Source organism: Ambystoma mexicanum, chromosome 1p (assembly GCF_040938575.1).
Source record: "Ambystoma mexicanum isolate Mex_15411 chromosome 1p, UKY_AmexF1_1, whole genome shotgun sequence".
In the NCBI taxonomy this organism is placed as follows: Eukaryota; Metazoa; Chordata; class Amphibia; order Caudata; family Ambystomatidae; genus Ambystoma; species Ambystoma mexicanum.
Genome location: NC_090921.1, coordinates 710,946,558 through 710,965,460, shown reverse-complemented (window position 1 = coordinate 710,965,460; position 18,903 = coordinate 710,946,558). Strand labels below are relative to the sequence as shown.

Sequence of the window (18,903 nt, the reverse complement as noted above, 5' to 3'; positions counted from 1 at the left end):
ATTGGTAGGATCCTTTTAGAGTGCGTTTTTTTGTGTGTTTTGGCGCGATCAGACATTCACCAGAGCAGGAGTGACACCCAGTGGTCAGTTAAATTATGGCAATGAATGATGTTACGAGGCAGGTAGATATCAGCACGGTTAGAGTATGTCATTGAGTGACTCCTGGAGAAAACTAGCAGACACTGTGGCAATAGCGACATCCAGAGGAAGTTGGGGGCAGATGCACACTGGGGGCCAGTAACAGAATGCAATTGCCCGAGGGAAGGGAAAAGACAGGCAGTGTTGCAGCAGCAACACAAAGCCAGTGGTGGACTGGGAACCAAAAGAGGCTCTGGAAATAATGTTCAAAGTGGCATCATATGGCACATTTTCATCAAGTCCAACCTTTTTCCAATGAAAAAATATGGAAATAAAATAGGTGATCACATAAAAGAGGCCCAGGCTGCAGAGGCCTACTGGGAAATCTCCAGAGTTCCCTACAGGCCAGTCCACCCCTACACACAGCCACAGTGTACCATCGCCTGAATCACTGATGCAGGTGTGGCACACATTATCCACTTTTAATAGTGCAATAAGCGGTACGCCCTCGTATGGTGCAGGTTGATGTAGGCGTTCATTTTCAGGACAGCGCCGCGTACTGCTTGTGAAGTGTTTTCCTTAAATAAACTGTGACGCAAAACACTGCATTTGTAAGTGCTTGGGTCAGGGAAACATATTCTGGCGCGGATATGTCCCTGCACCAGGCTGGCCACAGCCAACAGGGCACGCCTAATAGGGACTGCGCCCAATGTGCTACGCCAAAATGGCTGCCGCCAAAACGGCTGTGCTTAATGTCCTGCTTCGTGCAATGAAGGTGACTGCATGCAGACCGTGCTGCAGTGGAGACACCCAGTGGCCAAACATAGTGTGGTGTTGGCTGTGTGTCAGGAGAGACGAGACAGCTACTAACGAGTGAAGCAGCTATACCCATTGGCCAATTACAGTATTTGATTTGATTTTGGTGATTTATATAGCGCTGTGTGCCAGAACGGGTATCAAAATACTGCCGTAGGAGCTGTATCCACAAACGTAAGGCAGTACAGAGATACTCAAACTACTTTAAAAGATTCACTTTCAAGCATACACGAAACATAGGTATATCATTGGTTCCGGGTAGCTCTTCTGGCCAAAGCATTCCAGTGCTTAACCACTTGGACTTGAAATGAACGTCCTATAGCTCTGGTTTGTTTGAAGTTAGGCGTGACAATGAGACACCTCTGTTGCCAATGTAAAGTTCTGCCCGTCCTATGTCATTTCACTTTGCCTTAAGGTAAGACAGTGAAGAGCCTTACAAATGATATAGGTTCCCACTGGGCACCAGTGTAGCTTTGATAATATACATCAGATATGGTTGCCACATTCCTTATTTGTTGCACAGGGAAAGAGCACAATAGAATAGCCCAGTACATATTTGCTAATTGCTCTGCCAATGGCTTCACAGCTAGCCTCTGACAAGCACAAGCAAATTTCACACAGTAAGAAAAGATAGCAGATGGAAGAGGTGCTACTGCTGCCTGCCTGCAAATCCACAGAGAGTGAGGGGTCAAAAATGACCCCAAAGATTTTAACTTGTCTGAGTTTTAATGTTAAATTGATAGAGAGAAATATCTGAACCAATGCATAAAATAAGCAGTGTCACATAGCAATTTCCTGTGCAATTCTGTCGGTGTGTTATTTAAATCGACACCTTTGTAGCACAGCTAGCTATTTCAATTAGAGACAGTCCTGCAATTCCATTTCTAAAAAATAAGTTGTTACATAATGCATAATTACAGTATTGCTACTGTAAAACACTGCCTTGTCTCCATGTTTGTCAGTAAAGTTTTTTTAGTGTATCTAAAGCTCGTAGTGTGAACTACATTTCGTTGTGTTGGGGAAGATGCATCATATTGACAAGTGAACATATTTGTAAGTGCACATGATGGCATGGCCAAATGCTTTTGATGGCAAACCTAGTTCTGTGACCTGCTGGTTGCATTCATCTGTGCAACTGGTTCTCAACCCATGAGCTGATCCCAAACTCCTTGACATTCTATATTATAAACCTGTTGCTGTATATCAGATAGCCTGAAAGTGAGATGGCAATCCACCACAATATTCCACCTAGGTTGCCCAGTTCTCTGCCTGCTACACCATCCACTCTGCTTAGTCTCTTACATAATGAATACACAAAGCTAACTAGATGTTTACACAAAGTAGTGATAAATAGTTCCATCATGTAGATCCGATTTTTTGTCTATAACCATCTTTGTCGAAACTCCAGTTCCAGGTGCCTATATGCCTCCGGGCCTTTTTGGTTGCGCATGAATAAACTAAACTAAAGTAAAGTAAGATACAGATCTTGTGCAATACCATAAACTGTAGTTAGCCCCCAGAGCTCCCTTTGGTCTATTACTATGATTGCATTATATGTCAGCACCTACAGGGGAGAAGGCTGGCCAATCTGGAGGCTGGGAATTCAAGCAGAATCTATGAGTAGTCACCTGCATTTCATGTCAGCCTGCTGCGCCTCTGCCCAGCCTTCACCCTGTCCTTGGATGTGGTGCCCCAGGCTGAGTCTCCAATGCAATGGAGTGCAACACCTCACCCCTCCTGCCCACTCACTTGCACACCTCCTGGCTCACCTCGAGGTCCTGGAAATAGTTTTTCCGATTTGGATATATGAGTAATTTCTTTTTAAGGGAAGCATGCATTGCACAAAGCCTGATTCCCTTAAAAATAAAACAACAAAAAGTATTGGTATACCAGATGGCGCTCTGAGTGCGAATAGTCATAAATACTTCTTTCATTGGTGTACAGAGTGGGAGTGCTGCACTTGGGCCTACCTGGCTCGGGCTTGAGGCTGTTGGAGGCTCTTTCCTCTCTCAGAATTGGTATTCAATGCAATATTGACAACAGTTGATATCAATGACAGGCAAGGGCCATCTTGTCGACCTAAAGTTGACAATTACCCTGCCTCACTGCAACACCATACTACGTACTTAGTCTCAGCCTATGCCTTTTCTTTAACATTGTGAACTTTTTGATTTATGAAACATCTGACCTTCTCCTCGCAGAGCAACTGATGGTTCAAGCCTACAATATATGGGACACTATCCTGGGCAACACCAACTGCACCCAGCTGCACAAAGCCTTCCACTGAAAACTGTTGTTTTCAGAGCCTTTTCATCATATATATATAAATATATATATATAAATATATATATATATATATATATATATATATATATATATATTCAAAAACAAAAAAACAAATTCCCAGATCCGCAATGGAACCGGGAAGGGCAGGCCAGCGGAATGCACTCCCAAGAACAGCAGAGAAAGCCAATCGTGACTCTCTGCACAGAGGCAAAGCACAATCCAAAGTTTTACCAGACTGACAGTGCTTTATTTCTTATGTCAGCATGGCAAGGAAAGAAACCTGAAAACGACGGGTTTCACGGTACACAGACCGCTTGATCACGTTCAAAGTGCAAACATAAACAAGGTGACTTTATATAGGATACTTAGTCTCTTTGATCTCCATGTCGGACAGAGTGTATACATTCACAACAAGTGCTTTTGCTACAGTTCAAAGGCAGACATCTTTACATGTATAAAAAACTTGGTTATTGCTGCAACATTTGTGCACATTAAAGGTACCCCTTTGTGTGTAAGTCACATTATTAAGCGATATTTGCAATTATTATTTACACATGCTTGAGAGTGGAATGAAAATAAAAATAATTAGTAAACTCCGTGTTGTCAATGTTATTACCTCGAGGATAATATACGCTTAGTGCATCGCATTCATTCTGAAAAGGCAACCATATTTTGAGCGTATTTGAACTCTAAATGCATGCCATTTTTGTCTCATCGCTACCGTGACTATTTTAGCAGCCATAAAGATATCTGCATATTCAAACACCGTACAATTCGGCCCTGAGCCTTCCGTAAAAAAGTTCAAACCACCAGTAGCTTTTATATGTTGGCTACTCGAACATCCGCATTTGAAATCTATTGCGGTAATTATTATATTGGCACAGACCCAAATGCTGTGTTAAGTTGTTGTCAAAAAGTGAACAAAGGCTGTTACTGGCATTCATAAATTAGATATATGCTGTGATGTTAAGCTGGACATTAAAACTGAGTAGACTACCTAGTGCAAAATTGCAAAGCAGCAAAGTCCCGGATACATAACTCTGAGTAGACTAATCCTAGCCTATAAAGTGCTCAGTGCCTTTTTTCTATAAAGTGCAAAGTGCATGCCTAGCTATAAAGTGCATAGTGCCTGTAAACATTTAACTTGTGCAAAATAACAAAAAATAGGTGCTGATATCCATAGTGCACCTAAAGTCCAGTCTCTAAAAATAATTCACAAAAACCACATAACAGAGAACAGCATTATTACACAACATTTGATACTTATGAGTCTAAAATTCAAAAATCCTAATTCTAGATTCGGAAGGAATATATAAAAGGACAGAAAAAGAAGGGGAATGACGGCGAAGAGACAGAATAAAAGATATCCTATTGTAAATGTCACCTTGGTGCACTTTCATGAAACAAAATTAGAAGTTAGGATAAAATTTGATGAAAAACAATACATCACAATTCTAAAAACAGAAGTATTTCCTCTGTTATGCCAGGGGTAGTGCAATAATGTCACATTCAGATGAGCCCTATAGAATGATCTATATACTGAACCATAAAGGTTCCCCTATGCATAAACAGTGCGAACTCAAACATATCCACAGACCCTAAGGGGAAGCCTAGTGACCACTGGGAGTATAGAATTAGGGAAGTGTAGCAAGAAGCGATAGAAATAAAGCTAAGAGGATAGCGCTAGCTGAAAAGAATCAATGTGAGAGATGCAAAAAAGATCATATAAAAATACCATGTAAAAATACCATATCCAAATGCCATATGAAAATATCTTGCACCAGACTTGGTAAATCGAATTGGAAGTCCTCAGTCAACTCCATAATCTCAAACTATTTCTGTTCTTGTTTATCAAAAGGAGTATCCATGTAGTCTCAGGTGTAGAAAATGAAGTACATTTAACAGGAAAGCACTCTTGTAATGGCTAATGCTGAAAAGGAGGAAGGAGGGGAAAGGAAAATGAAAATAAAGGGATGAGCACAAGAAGGAAACTGAATCTCGTATATATTTTCAAGAGGGAAGAACAACATTATAACTCTAGATGGCATTATTTTAGAGAAAAGGTTATATTTAAGTCCCTAAAAAGGTATAGAGTTCTTCATCTAAATTGTGACCTCTTGGTTTCTTCTTATCAAGATCAAGAATGCATTTGGTTTCCAATTGTCTCAGTGCCAATTCTCTGTTCCCACCCCTTGGGTGTTTGGCTATAGTATGAATGCCAAAATATGTAAAGCCATCCAGCTTTCCATCATGTACTTCTTTAAAATGTAAAGCCATGGGGTATGTTACATCAACATTTTTAATAGCTCGAATATGCTGCAACATCCGCAGCTTGAGCCTTCCTATGGTACTCCCAACGTACCACTTACCACAAGGACATGCAAGCACATAAACAACTTACTCAGTGTCACAGGTGATTCGCGATGCGATGGGAACACTTTTAACCAAGATAGGGTGATCATAGCTAGAGACGTCTTTTGCAAACTGCCAGGCCTTACATTTCCTACCCTTTTGGAAGCCTGCATTTGATGTATGAAGCCAAGTAGAGTCTCTTGGAAACGAGGAAGCACTCATGAAGCTAGAGACAAGATTATCTTTAAGTGAGGCAGAACGTCTAAATGTAATATTCATCCTGTCTCCCAAGATCGCCCCTAAGTGTTCATCCAGTTGCAGAACATGCCAATATTTTTGCATGATTTGGCGTATATTCTGAGAATTCGTGCCATTGCTGTGATAATGGCACCACTTTAGTTGTTAATAATAAGGAGCGATCTTGGTCCCTGGCTTTATGGTAAGCTCGTTCAAGTATCTTCTTTGGGTAACCGCGCTGTTTAAATTTCTGGGCCATATACCCACATGCTGCATCAAAGGTCTCCAACTTAGAACAGTTCCTTCTTATGCGGATAAATTTGCCATATGGTATAGACCATTTCAGGGAAGTGGGGTGGTTGCTTTTAGCGGGTAGCGGTATATTTGAACTTGTCGGTTTCCTATAAAGTTCTGTCACAAGTTCTTCATGAGCCACTTTAACAAGAATATCTAGATACACGATAGTAGTCTTGTTGTGGCTCTCTGTGAACTTAAGATTTAATTCATTGGTGTTGAGTTTCATAACAAAATCTAACCACTCTGAGCTTCTTCCGTCCCAGATAATGAATAAATCATCTATATACCGCAGCCAGAGTACTATTTTATATGTATAACTGTTTTACTCTGTGCCCCATGCAACAAACTTCTCCCACCAACCCATGAATAAGTTGGCGTATGACGGAGCAAATGTTGTCCCCATGGCTGTGCCCTGAAGCTGTACATAAAACTCCTTATCAAATATAAAACAGTTATTGGTCAGACAAAGGTGAATCATGTCCAGTATCATGCGACTGTGTGATAAAAAGTTCATTGACCTGGTATGAAGAAAATATTCACAGGCCCGTAACCCATCATCGTGTCTTATGGAGGTATATAAGGAAACCACATCTAGGGTGGTGAGCAAGTATGTGGGTTCCCAGGTGATGCCATCAATTTTATGCAGAAAATCCTTAGTGTCTCTCAGATAAGAAGGGAGTGTCGTCACAAAGGACACCAAAGTCTCATCTACATATTTTGAGGTGTTCTCATATAGTGGCCCACAGAGTGTCACAATAGGGCACCCAGGGGGCTTCCTCATATTCTTGTGTACTTTTGGCAAAAAGTAGATGGTCGGCATCACCGGAAATTTCGGATGTAAGTACTTGCACATATCATCCTCTAGTAGTCCCTTATCTTTATATGTGTTCAGCAAGTCAAAAAGTTTCATATTCATACCTGCAGTGGGATCCTTTCCCAATTTAGCGTAGCAGGATTGGTCATTGAGTTGTCTTGCCGCCTCCTTGATGTAATCGACACGGTTCATCACAACAATATTAGTGCCTTTGTCTGATGGTTTAATAATACAATCTGATGATATACGGAGATCCTTCAAGGCATTAAGTTCATGACAAGTGAGGTTGTTGTTATAACTCCATTTGATCTTTCTGATTTTTCTCAGGTCATTAATAACTAGGTCCTGGAATGCTTCAATGTGTCCTCTCGGATTAAACATGGGATTAAATCTTGATTTGCACCTGAGTTGACTGGTCCCTGGCCAATCCGTATGTATATTCATGGAGTTCCAGTCTTGATCAATATTATCATCAGACGCTGCACTTCCTGAACCCAGGCTTATAAGGTTACTAAACGTAGTCATGTCTTCTATGGAAACTGGTGTATAACCTTCTAACATAATATATAAAATACAATTATATATATATATATTTATTTATTTGTGTCCATCCATGAAGCTAACCTTTATATTTTACAGCTGACAGACACTCATCTCACTAATATCTTACTTCAGCGGTACACACAAATGCTATACTGTTGCTCATGTTATGTCTTGGGTGCAAATAACATCTGGTGACAATAATATTAGTTCCAAATTGCTAATCAAATAAGTGTTTGCTAATCAAATAAAATACAATGAGCAAACTCTGCTAATCAATGTTTGAATACAAATGTATGCCTTTCTGAATATTGATTTTTTAGGCTAGCTCTTGAATTGGGAGCAGTGAATAGAAGCAAGTCTGTCTTAGAGAAAGACCAAAACAGTTGTTCTCCATCCATAGTACAATAGCATTGAAGATGCGTTGAATATGTTCCATGCTTTCAGATGGGTTGACTGCAAGTTTTATGAGGACCAGGGTGTCATGTGCATAATTGTGGAGTGACACGTCTTCAATAATATGTTAATGTTAATGTTAAAGGATATTTGTACCGTGCACTATCACCACCGTAGTGGTCCCTTGGCGCTCTGGCGGCTCTGAAAGAGGAGGGGAGGTTGAGTTAGTTGGAGGAAGGAGGAAAAGTGCAAGAGAGCAGTGATGTGCTGTTGGCGGCCTCAGCCCGGTGGGTCCGTTGGCAGGGCCTGTGGTGTTTGCGGCCGGTAGTCTTTGTGTACTGTTGTGCAAGGCTATGTGTGTTTTTGTTTTGTTGTTGCAATGTAGTGAAGTTTGTGCGGTTTGTTGTGCTGTAGGTTTTGGTTGTGTTTGGTTTGGCGTTTGAGAGGTGTATGCAGAAAGTGAAATTGTTAGTAGGGTTGGTTAGTTTGCGTCTCTATCCTGAATTGAAGCGCTCGGCTTGCGTAGTCTCCCCTGTTGCGACTCTGTCCTGATCTGGGTCTGACTGGCATACAGGTTCCATACTCCTCTAGTCTCCGCCTCTAACATGCTCTCTCTTAGCTCCCCTTATCCTCCATTTAGACTCTAGTGGCCAGTGCATCTGCCAAAGATAACCTCTCAGGTAGTGGGGAGATTGTCAATGTCGCGATAATTCCACACCATTGTGGTACCTGGCGGTAATTAAATCAAGAGGCAGGCGAAAGTGTTGGTGGGATTGTCTGGGTTAGTTGACTCAGTCTTCGTGCGTGCCGACTGTGTTCCTGTCTATCCGGTGTCACCCGTTCAGCTGCCGTGGGCTTTACTCTCCGCGGTCAGGGATGTCCGTGTCTTTTCGGTTTAGTTATCTTTTTTACCAATTTCGTTTTTCAGGTTTAGTCTGTGGTGTTGTAGAGCCAGGTTTTTAGTGATTTCCTGAATTTTAGGTGATCTTCAGTGTTTCTTATTTCCTTTGGGATGTTGTTCCAGGTTTTTGCAGCTAAGTGGTAGAAGGAGGTGCCTCCAGGTTTTTTCTTGAGGTATGGTTTGAGTTCCAGGTGGATTTCGTTGCTCGATCGGAGGGGTCTCGTTGGTTTGTAGACTGTAATTTTTTTTTTTAGGAATTCTGCTCCTTGTCCGCTGATTGCCCTGTGTGTTATGCACATTGTTTTGAAGGTGATGCGATGTTTGACTGGGAGCCAGTGTAGGGTTTTTAGGGCTGGAGTGATGCGATCTCTTCTGGATAGTTTGAGGAGTAGCCTTGCTGCTGCATTTTGGATCCGTTGCAGTTTCTTCAGGAGGTATTCAGGTATTCCGAGGTAGAGGCTGTTTGCATAGTCTATTTTAGACATGATTAGGGCGACGATAGTGAGTGTTTTGTGCGCGAAGGAGAGGAAAGGTAGAATTCTTCTTGCCGTCCAGAGGAGGAAAAAGCATTTCTTCACTGTTGCATTTATTTGTGGCTCCAGGGTTAGGTTGTTGTACATTAGGACTCCCAGACTTTTTACTACCTTCGATGGTGTTGGTGCGTTTCCCATTTCCGTAGACCATGGGAATGTGGTTTTGTTCTCTTGGTCTTTGGATACGATCATGATTTCTGTCTTTCCTGGGTTGATTTTCAGGTTGTTGGCATCCATCCAACCGAAGACTTCTTTTAGACAGTCGGTAAGGGTTGAATGGTCGGCATCGGTGTCTTTGATTTTGTAGATGATCTGAGTGTCATCTGCGTAGTTGTAACATGTAATGTTGTATTTTTTGAAGATTCTGATGACCGGAGTCTGGTAGATGTTGAAATATAGTGGAGATAGTGAGGATCCTTGTGGTACTCCACAATCGTTAACTCATGGAGTGGATTTGAAAGGTTTTATCCATACGGTTTCTGTTCTGTCTGTTAGGAATGATTTGGTCCAGCGTAGTGCTGTGTCTGTTATGCCTATGTTTTCTAGTCTTTTGGTCAGGGTGCCCTGGCTAACTGTCTCAAAGGCTGCGGAGGGGTGGAGTAGAATAAGGGCTGAAGTAGTGTTTGAGTCTGTGTTAGTTTTGAGGTCGTCCCAGATGGATAGTAGTGCTGTTTCCGTTCCTCTCATTGGTCTGAAACCGATTTGAGCTTGGTCCAGCAGGTGGTGTTTTTCTACGTGTTCTTGGGTTAGTTTATATACGTAGGTTTCTATAAGTTTCGCTGGGTAGGGGATGTTAGAGATCGGCCTGTAGTTGGAAAGGTCATCTACGTCACCACTTGTGTTTTTTAAGAGTGGCTTGATGTATGCTGATTTGAAGATCTTCGGTATAGTCCCTGTTGATAGTTATAGATTTAGAAGGTTTCTGTAATGTTCTGCTGGCGATCCTTGTGCGAGGATTGATTTGTAGATGTCTGGGGGACATGGGTCATTGGGTGATCCCGCTTTCTTGCTTCATTTAACCAGCATTGCAAATGCCTCTGCTGAAATTTCAGGAAAGCTTCGGAGTGTGTATTGCGGTTCCGAGTTGGGTTTGTTGGGTTGTATGTTGTGGTTGGTTGCTTGCTTTTGTATGGTTTGACGGAAGTCATTGATTTTCTTTTTGAAGTGATCTGCCAGGTCATTGCATAGTTTTTCTGAGGGGGTTGGGTGTTATCACAGCCTGGTGGGTTTCTCATTTCTTCAATGATGCTAAACATTTCTTTTTGTGTGTTGGCGGCATTGTTGATTCTGTCATCGTAATGTCTTTTCTTTGCCTTTTGAATTTCATTCTTGCATGCACGGATTTGTTTCCGGTACAGTGTTTTTTTTTCTGGGTTGTATTCTTTCCTCCATTCCAATTCCAACTTTCTGTTTTCCTTTTTCATGTCGTTTAATAGTGGGGTGAACCATTTTGCCATTGCTCTTTTTTTTGATGGGGTGGATGGTTTTTCCGGGGTGATCTTGTTTATCGTATCTGCGATCCATTTGTGCAGTATCTCTGCTTTGCCGTCTAGGTCAGCTAGCTCTAGTTCTGTAGTTGAGGGTTTCGTTAATTCCAGTTGTTCGAATAGTTTGCTTTTTTTGACGTGCTTCCAGTTTCTTTTGGTGGTGGTTGTGAGTTTTGGGTGTTGGATGTAGGCTTGGGTAGGCAGAGTGATCACGAATGGGATGATGAGATGGTCGCTCCATAGTATTTGTATCAGAGGTGCCGTGGTGATGAGTTTTTCTTTGGCGAAAATTGCGTCTAGGGTGTGACCTGCCGAGTGCATTGCTCCTTTGACTAGTTGTCGTAGTTTCATGTTGCTGAGTTGTTCAATTAGTGAGTTTTGGGAGATGGCGTGGCTGTCTTCAAACTAGATGTTGAAGTCCCCCAGGATGATTAGGTGTTCGTGGTTGATGGCTAAGTTGGTGATGGCTTCTATGAAGTTATCGACGAATGTTGCATCATATGTTGGTGGTCTGTATACCAGGATGATAATTGCTTACACCATATGGGAGACAGACACAAGCCCGGTGGAACTCAGCACTTCATTGTTAGCAGGCAGGAAAGATACAAATCGAGTTTAAGCATGGATGTTCCTCTGGACAAAAAATATCCAAGCCAGTCCATGGCCTTTATGTCGAGTCTCAATTGCTGGTCCAATCTGTTCAACAGGATCTGATGACAGATCTGGCAACATAAGTTTGCCGGATCCGCTGACCTCGAGACATTGAAGCAGGTTGCCTCTCAAATCTAGCACGGCTGTCTCTGTATTTTCTCTGAACCAGGCTGCCTTTCACCAAGGACATACTTTCCTACAATATAGGCATGTCATTGTAGGGCTGCAGTTTTATCCAAGACCTTCAAGAGGTAAGCACCATTAGTAATGGGTCAGTCATGAACACATGGCGAGGAATCCAATATGGAGTTTTTCTATAATGGTATGACCCATGTCTGCTTCAAAATGTCTGCCACTGATCCTTATTGGGTTGGATTGCATGACAGTATTTGTAATTAGTGGTGCTAATGTATGAGAGCAATCTTGACATTTGAAGGATTGGCAGGGATCATCCCGACAGTTAGTTAAATTGAGGATGTTTGTCTTGTTACACACTTTCTCTGGGTGCCCATCTTTGAAAGAGAACCTGTTGGTTATGGGAAGGGGAAGACTTCACAGCCTTCAGGAGGCCTTTCAGTAGCAGAGGGTAGCATTATAGTTTGTTGGGATCTTGGTTTATGTATAATTTCAATTTCAAAGGATTGTAGTTTATCACACCAACAACTTGAATGAGCAAATTTGAATGCCAATATTATTGATTGTGCTAGTTCTCACAAATCCTGAAAGATGCTTTTGTTGGAATTTGCGGCTGCCTCAATATTAGACATAAAACATGCTTTTTGGTTTCCTGTGATGATCTCAGAATTGTCACACATGAAATGGAGGGGTCCGTCCTCCTTTTCCTTTCTAGTGTTCTAACCTCACATTCCAGTTTATGCAGCTAAGCTGATGACCAAGCTTGGGTATTTGACGAGGCATTTACATAGTTTTTCCTCAATGGAGCCCCTATGTTCACAAGTGATTAGAAGGAACTGTTGTTCATTTCTACAAGAGTATCAAGGTTGGACCTAAGGTCAATCTTCTTCACTACTTTGGATAATGGAGGGGTTACTATCTCCACTCTTAAATCCTTCTTATTATGATATTCCTTTTTTTCTCAAAGTTTCACCCTGCTCTTAATCTGGTCCACATCTTGGGAAAATTATCACTGGCCAGTATTCCGTCCAGTGGCTCCAGTGATGCTGTATATCCTTAACCCTGGTAATTGCCAAGATTCATCCTTTCCTATGTGTAGGAAGGTACATTTTCTGTTTGAAATTGACATTTTGGAGTATGGTCCACAGATCCTCTGCATTTGTGCCAGTATTGTCTTTCAGTTTAAATTAAAATCACCAAGGATGAGCATTTTACTTGTTGTTTTCATAAAGTATTATGCAAAATCTATGAACAGTGAAGTCAGAGGTTATGGCTTGCGGTAGATATATATGGCCATTTTCTGCATTTCAACATTGTTAGAAATGAGCAATTCTACATTTAGGATCCCACACACATCTATGGAAGCATGTGTGCAGCCAGACCTCCAGGTAAGTGTCATACGAGGCCTTTTAACACATGAAAATCTTGTAAATACAACAGATTTTATCTTTATCGATGTACTATTTATCCAGCAGTTGAGAGCAGAGGACAGTGCAAAGGGCAAATGACTTGACAGAAACCAGAACACATTTTTTGATTCTTAAATGCACGCTATGTTATTGGGTATTTGTATAGCGCCTTATTTACCATTGGTATGATCTCAAAGCGCTGTGGGCTGAACGCCCTCAGGGAGCGAAGTCCAGGTCAGTGGAAAGGGTTGGGTCGAATATAGTGCATGGGTGCACTCAGTATGTGTGAATGAAATTGTAGTCAATGAAATAATATTCAAGCATTTATCTCTGAGCTGTGTGCCCTGAGCATGTCAGAAACAGCACAGAGTGCGAAGAGGAATGGTTTCTTTCTGTTCAAATTCTGCTGTGATTGCCTGTAGATAGTCATGGAGAGCAGCGTTCTGCATGCATAGTTATTTCCCTCACACTTTAGGATAGCAGCAGTAATAAGATGGAAAGCCTAGTTACAATTGGGAAGTATTCTTTTAACAACCAAATAATGATTTTTCAGTGAAAGCCTGCTTGCATTGCACAAAAACGCTTTTCAAAGTTCCCTTGTTGTGTGTATTTATCATAAAGTTGCATCTATGTGGTGTGTTCGTACACATTAATGTGCAGAAGAGCATTTTCCACAAATATAATAACTTGTTTGAAGCCAGACATCTTTGCTACACAACTGTTTTGGTTATGTATTCTATTCATTTTCAAGTTTAGACCTGTTTGATTGCCTGTCACATACTTTTTATATTCTTGCTGAGGCAAATCATTTTTACTCTCATAATTTAATTCACACTCTAATTATTAAAACAGTGTGTAATATAATCCCACCTCAAAACCTTATCTGGGGCATGGATGAGTATGCAATGTCTAGTATAAACATCCATTAAACCTCAACTTAGAGTCAATGCGGGAAATGGTACTATAAATGGTCAGTGTGAGCAGAGCCCTTGTCCAAGGGTGGGAGATTGTCATTATATCAATCCCAGTGGTCAAAGCCTCTTTCAAATTTCCAGACTACATTAAAACATTTTGAAACCTAATCCTGACCCTGCAGCCAGTGAAAGCCTGGTTTCAAAAAAACAATGAAACGTTTGCCTTTGCCAAGGAAATAGGAAACTAAGCAGACATGTCACTGTAGCCGGTAATCCATACAGATCTTTAAAAAATGGTATGTAGCGCATCAAGAAGGATTCCTCAAACATCTAAGCACTGTGATTTTTATTATCTCAGTTGATTGTCAGTTTACAGCACTCTGAAGGATGTAAGACTAACTCTGGCCAGCTAACATTTGACTATGAGATTAGATATAGAATTTAGCATTGAGCACTTGCCTTTCTACGCTATCGTATCACAACACTGGCACACCATTAAGTAGTACTAGTTCCAGTAAATGAGGAGGATCATTAATCATCGAGCCAATTCTGCTCTGAAACCTCAAAACACATAATGCAAGTCATGTTTGCTTTAATGTGTAATTAGCCAGGTTTGTTTGTCTCTTAAAAATTAAAATATATACAGAAGAGATTGAATGTGCAGACCTTTGTAGATGAAAATGAAAGGTGTATTGAGTGACTTATCCTTCTAATTATGGTTTACTAAATTCCTACCATGTGGAGCTTTTCTGATTCCAGAAGCAGTTAACCTTCTGTTTTGAACTAGTCTCTATCAATTCTGTATAATCTTTATCTGTAAGGAGCTTGCACTGCAGGGGCAATTAACTGTTCCTGTTCTATGTGGGTCCCAGGGACGTCATTTGCTGGTCACTGGGGGTCAATATTGAGACTCCAGGCCTGTGGCCAGTGCCATCTGGCTCTTTGTTTCTGGAGTGGCTGGCTTTTTCGTCCAGGCTTCTTTAAAGAAATAAGGGGCTCCACAAGTGTAACACTTTGAGCAGTGACCATAAATAAGAAAGAATAGGAATAACAAATAATTTGTCTTTCTGCAATTCTATATAATAATTGCTAGACTCATTAAAGGATTATTTCGGGCACACTTCAGGTGGTGAGTCACTGATATAGTCTGTTACTAAATACCTCAAATTCACAATGCAGACAAAAACCTTCAAAAAGCATCTAGAGTAGAATAAGCATCCATTTCGGACTATGTATTTTGCTTTTCGTAAGTTGCATTTATAGCATGTTTTTTCTGCCTGTCTTTGTCACGATCATCACAAGACATTCCACCTTGGTGTCCTCGGTCACTTGACAAAATCCTTGTGCCTAAAAGCTTGTGTACAGTGTAGAAATGTTTGACCATAGCACATAAAGTGACCCTTGATTTCATTGTGCCACAATTACTGCTTTGCTGTAATGTGTCTATCTTTCCTATCTACCTGGTATGCTATTCAGGATGTTTGTTTGCATGTATGAGGTAACGAGTGTCCAGAGTACGGGATGCTGTGTGAGTGCGCTGCTTTCCCTGCACTACTCTAAATACTTTAATACACAGTTATGAACCCTCCTGTATTTTGCCAACCTCTGAAGCCTGAAAAGTAGATCTATGCAGGCTTGACATGTGACATGTGGCCAACTTTGCACCAGTTCTCTTGATGAACTGCCCTGCTGTTAAATCTCAGTTACCAGTTTAATGGTATACACTACATAGCGTAATTTGCTTTTTGACTTTAAGAACATTCAGACATATAATTGCTCATTTTACTATAGCCAGTAAGATAGCTATAGCCGGTAAAATAGCTCAGTGTGTTGAGCGCTCAATGCTCCGATGTGTGTGTGATCTGCAGGTTCGAATTCCAGCAAGGCCAACTCATGATAAAGACCTTGATAAATGAGTGCCAACACAGGTTGGGTGAGATGTATGTATATGAGTTCTATATAAAGTGCATGCTATATAATAACACATAATTATCATTTGTCCTTAGGCATCTGCTTGTATTCACAGTAATTTGGTAATGTGTGCCTATAAACACTGATATTAACAATACATATGGTGATCGATACATATTCTTCTTCTCAGCTTCAATCTCAAGGTTACTGTTTTCTTTCCCCTTTTATGCGTGTGCTCACAGTAAGCCTGGTATACTATCCTACCAGGTACTATTAAGTTTAGATGTTTCTCTTTGGGTGCGAGTCCCAGACGCACCTGTTTTCTGTGATTCTGCTTCTGGGTAGGCTTGGTGCACTAACCTGCCAAGCACTACTGTTCATGATCAAATGTGACCATATTTCATTATCAGGGTCCCAGACCCTGTCTTCGGGGTATTCTGTGCCCTTCTCCCTCTGCCACCACCTCTTCTGGAGCATGGAGCCTTTCTGCCCAGTCGCGTGCCTTGTTCTTGAATCGGCAATGGCTTCCACTCCCTTCCAGCTCCGCTCTGCACTCATAGTACTCACGGGGCTCTGCTGTGTGTCCTGTGTCTGAGGCCGCTCCACCAGACCATTCTCCTGATGGGGAGCATCCTCACTTCCCACGAGTGAGGAGCGCCTTCTGAGATCTCCAGCCAGTCTACCTTCTCTCTCCGTGGCTTCCGACCGGCTCCGGACATCTCGGTTCTCCATTCAGCACCCCACTATTACTCCTGCTTGCCAGCTCGGCAGGTTCATCTGAGAAGGACTTCTCTCCATTTGGCAGGTTCCTCTGTGGCAGACTTCTCTCCATCTCATGTCCTTATACCATCTTTATACTTATTTGCAGTCTTAACTGTCCAAATCGACTAGAGTGCGCTATTGGGACGTGTGAAGTGCTCACTACTGTTCTGTGCCTCTTCTTCGTCCCAGTAGCAGAGGTCTGATCTTCACTCAGGAACTTCCTGCACACCCTGATCTCAGTTTATGGTGCTGGATTATGTTTGTCTGTGTTGCAATAGCACATACAGGAGGTGGGGTCAGGGTATGAGAATATGGGAGCCTCTAAAGGGGTATCGGCATACTGCATTCTCCCTGTGATGTCGTCCCCCATCACATGAGGCATTTCCCCTCCCATGTGATCCTCCCGGTGTGCACCGCCCCCAGGGAGATTATTGGACTGTGGTCGCACCGACCTGGCCACATGAGAATGGCACTTCCCCATTGGGGGAAGGCACGACATCCAAGGATTTGTCACACTTCCCACACTTCCCACACATAAGGTCGCCATTATCCATTACTCCACCGTGAGGATGCACACCCAAAGTTTCCAAGAACCTTCTCCAACTGTCTTTACTCTACTTAGGTATTTATGCACAGGCAGAAAATACAAACCTCACTTGTAATTTTGCCATTTTTAATGGCGTTCCAGCCCAAGGGATTGGAGGTACATCAGCTGCAGCAGGTTACTTGCCTTATTTTCATTTTGCCACCTGCTATCACCAGAGCTGTAACCACGACAAGGGGGTGTTCTTTTTATTCAACATTTTTATAAGATGTGCCTGTACCACTTGCATACATTTCATATGGAAAAGTTACTATTTGACAAGACCGGATGTAGATATTTTGTTATGTTGCATTAATATTACAGACCAGTCTAGGTGTTTCTGAGAGTGACCACAGGCAATTTGTGAGCAAAACTAGCTGCATTGAAACCAAAATTCCTCATTGCAACCTTCTCTCACTTGTGTCAAGTTGCCAGGCACTTTATATTTTGAGTGCTTCCTCTAAAAGATTGTTTTCTGATCTATGTGAAAGTAGACAATTGGCAGTAACAAGTACCTCTAAGCACTCAACTGTAGAATACACTGGGCCTCATCGTGACACCGGCGGTAGCTGTGCCGGTAAAAACATCATGGCTGCCGCCGCAGTCATTTTGTACGGTGCCCGGCAATGGGGACATACCGGGGCATTACAGCCCCAGCGGTCCCGGTAATTCCCTATTGCCGGGCGCCGGTAAAAATGAGTCCCCATTACCATTCAAGTCCCATTGGACTCAATGGGAATGGGGAGGACGGATGCACCGGTACGGTGTGCAACAGCGCCGGTGCATCCGTCAAGGACTGCGAGCTGGTGGCGTACCGCCCGCCAGGTTAGACACCCACTCGCAGAAGTCATAGTATGCCAGTGCGGTAACAACTGTTCCTAGTAGTTTACCAGCACTGTTGTTACCGGACCGGCATACTCATAATGAGGCCCATTGGCTTCTTGCAAGTCTTGGGCAGTAGAAACCTGAAAACACTCTTTCAACTAACATAACATAGAATATAACACGCTCAAATTAATAGAGAGGAAGCTATAACTTTCTAATATCTGCAACCTTAAAAATGTCCCTATAATGTTATGGAGCCAAAATTGGGACAAAATGGTGGTGAAGGTGGGTAGTTGGCACAACGCAGACAGAGTTTGTTGAAGGAGTGTAATCTGGTAATGGGGCAGAGGCTGCAGAGGTGGAGTAAAGTTAGGGGTGAGCATGTACTTATTTGGGCCCAGGGCAGCAGAAAGTCTAAATGCGCCACTGAGTGTTAGTGCTCATCTTTTCCATTTGGGAGAAGGTGTTTGTGCTACTGACCACTGTGATTTATCTGTTACTCGTGAGAGAAGCCTGCATTACTGTCATGATGTGGACCGCTGCCGCATGGCAATGATTTCCCTACAATTCTAACTTTTTGCTTGCATCGGCTAGGTTTTACTCTCTCGTAAAGGCGGAAACTGCTTTTACTGCCTTGAAATCATATTTATTCTCAAAGTTTAAAAATGCGAGTAAACTATTCCAACCTCAAAATCTTCTCTAGAGTTCTTTGTGCAACGTTGGATCTATAATGAAGATTTACCAATAAGGGCCACACCGCCCCTAGAGCATGGGTGTCTATGCGTGTTATATATAGTAGAGCTCTCTGGCAAAGCAAACAATGATATGAGGCCCGAAAGGGACACCAGCCACATTTCTATTACCAACTTTAATTACAGATTTCTAGAGCATAACCTGGCAAAGAGCGGGCGTTAATTAATGAATGCACATTTTAGCATTTTATCCCTGGGACAACTGGCATTAGAGTGGTTTCATT

At 42.1% G+C, this 18,903-nt stretch overlaps 1 protein-coding gene across 1 annotated transcript in view; it reads right to left on the bottom strand.

Moving 5' to 3' along the window:
• The window catches only part of THBS3 (thrombospondin 3), a 366,994-nt gene that overhangs the window by 152,191 nt on the left and 195,900 nt on the right, over positions 1 to 18,903 (bottom strand). The window lies entirely within an intron of this gene.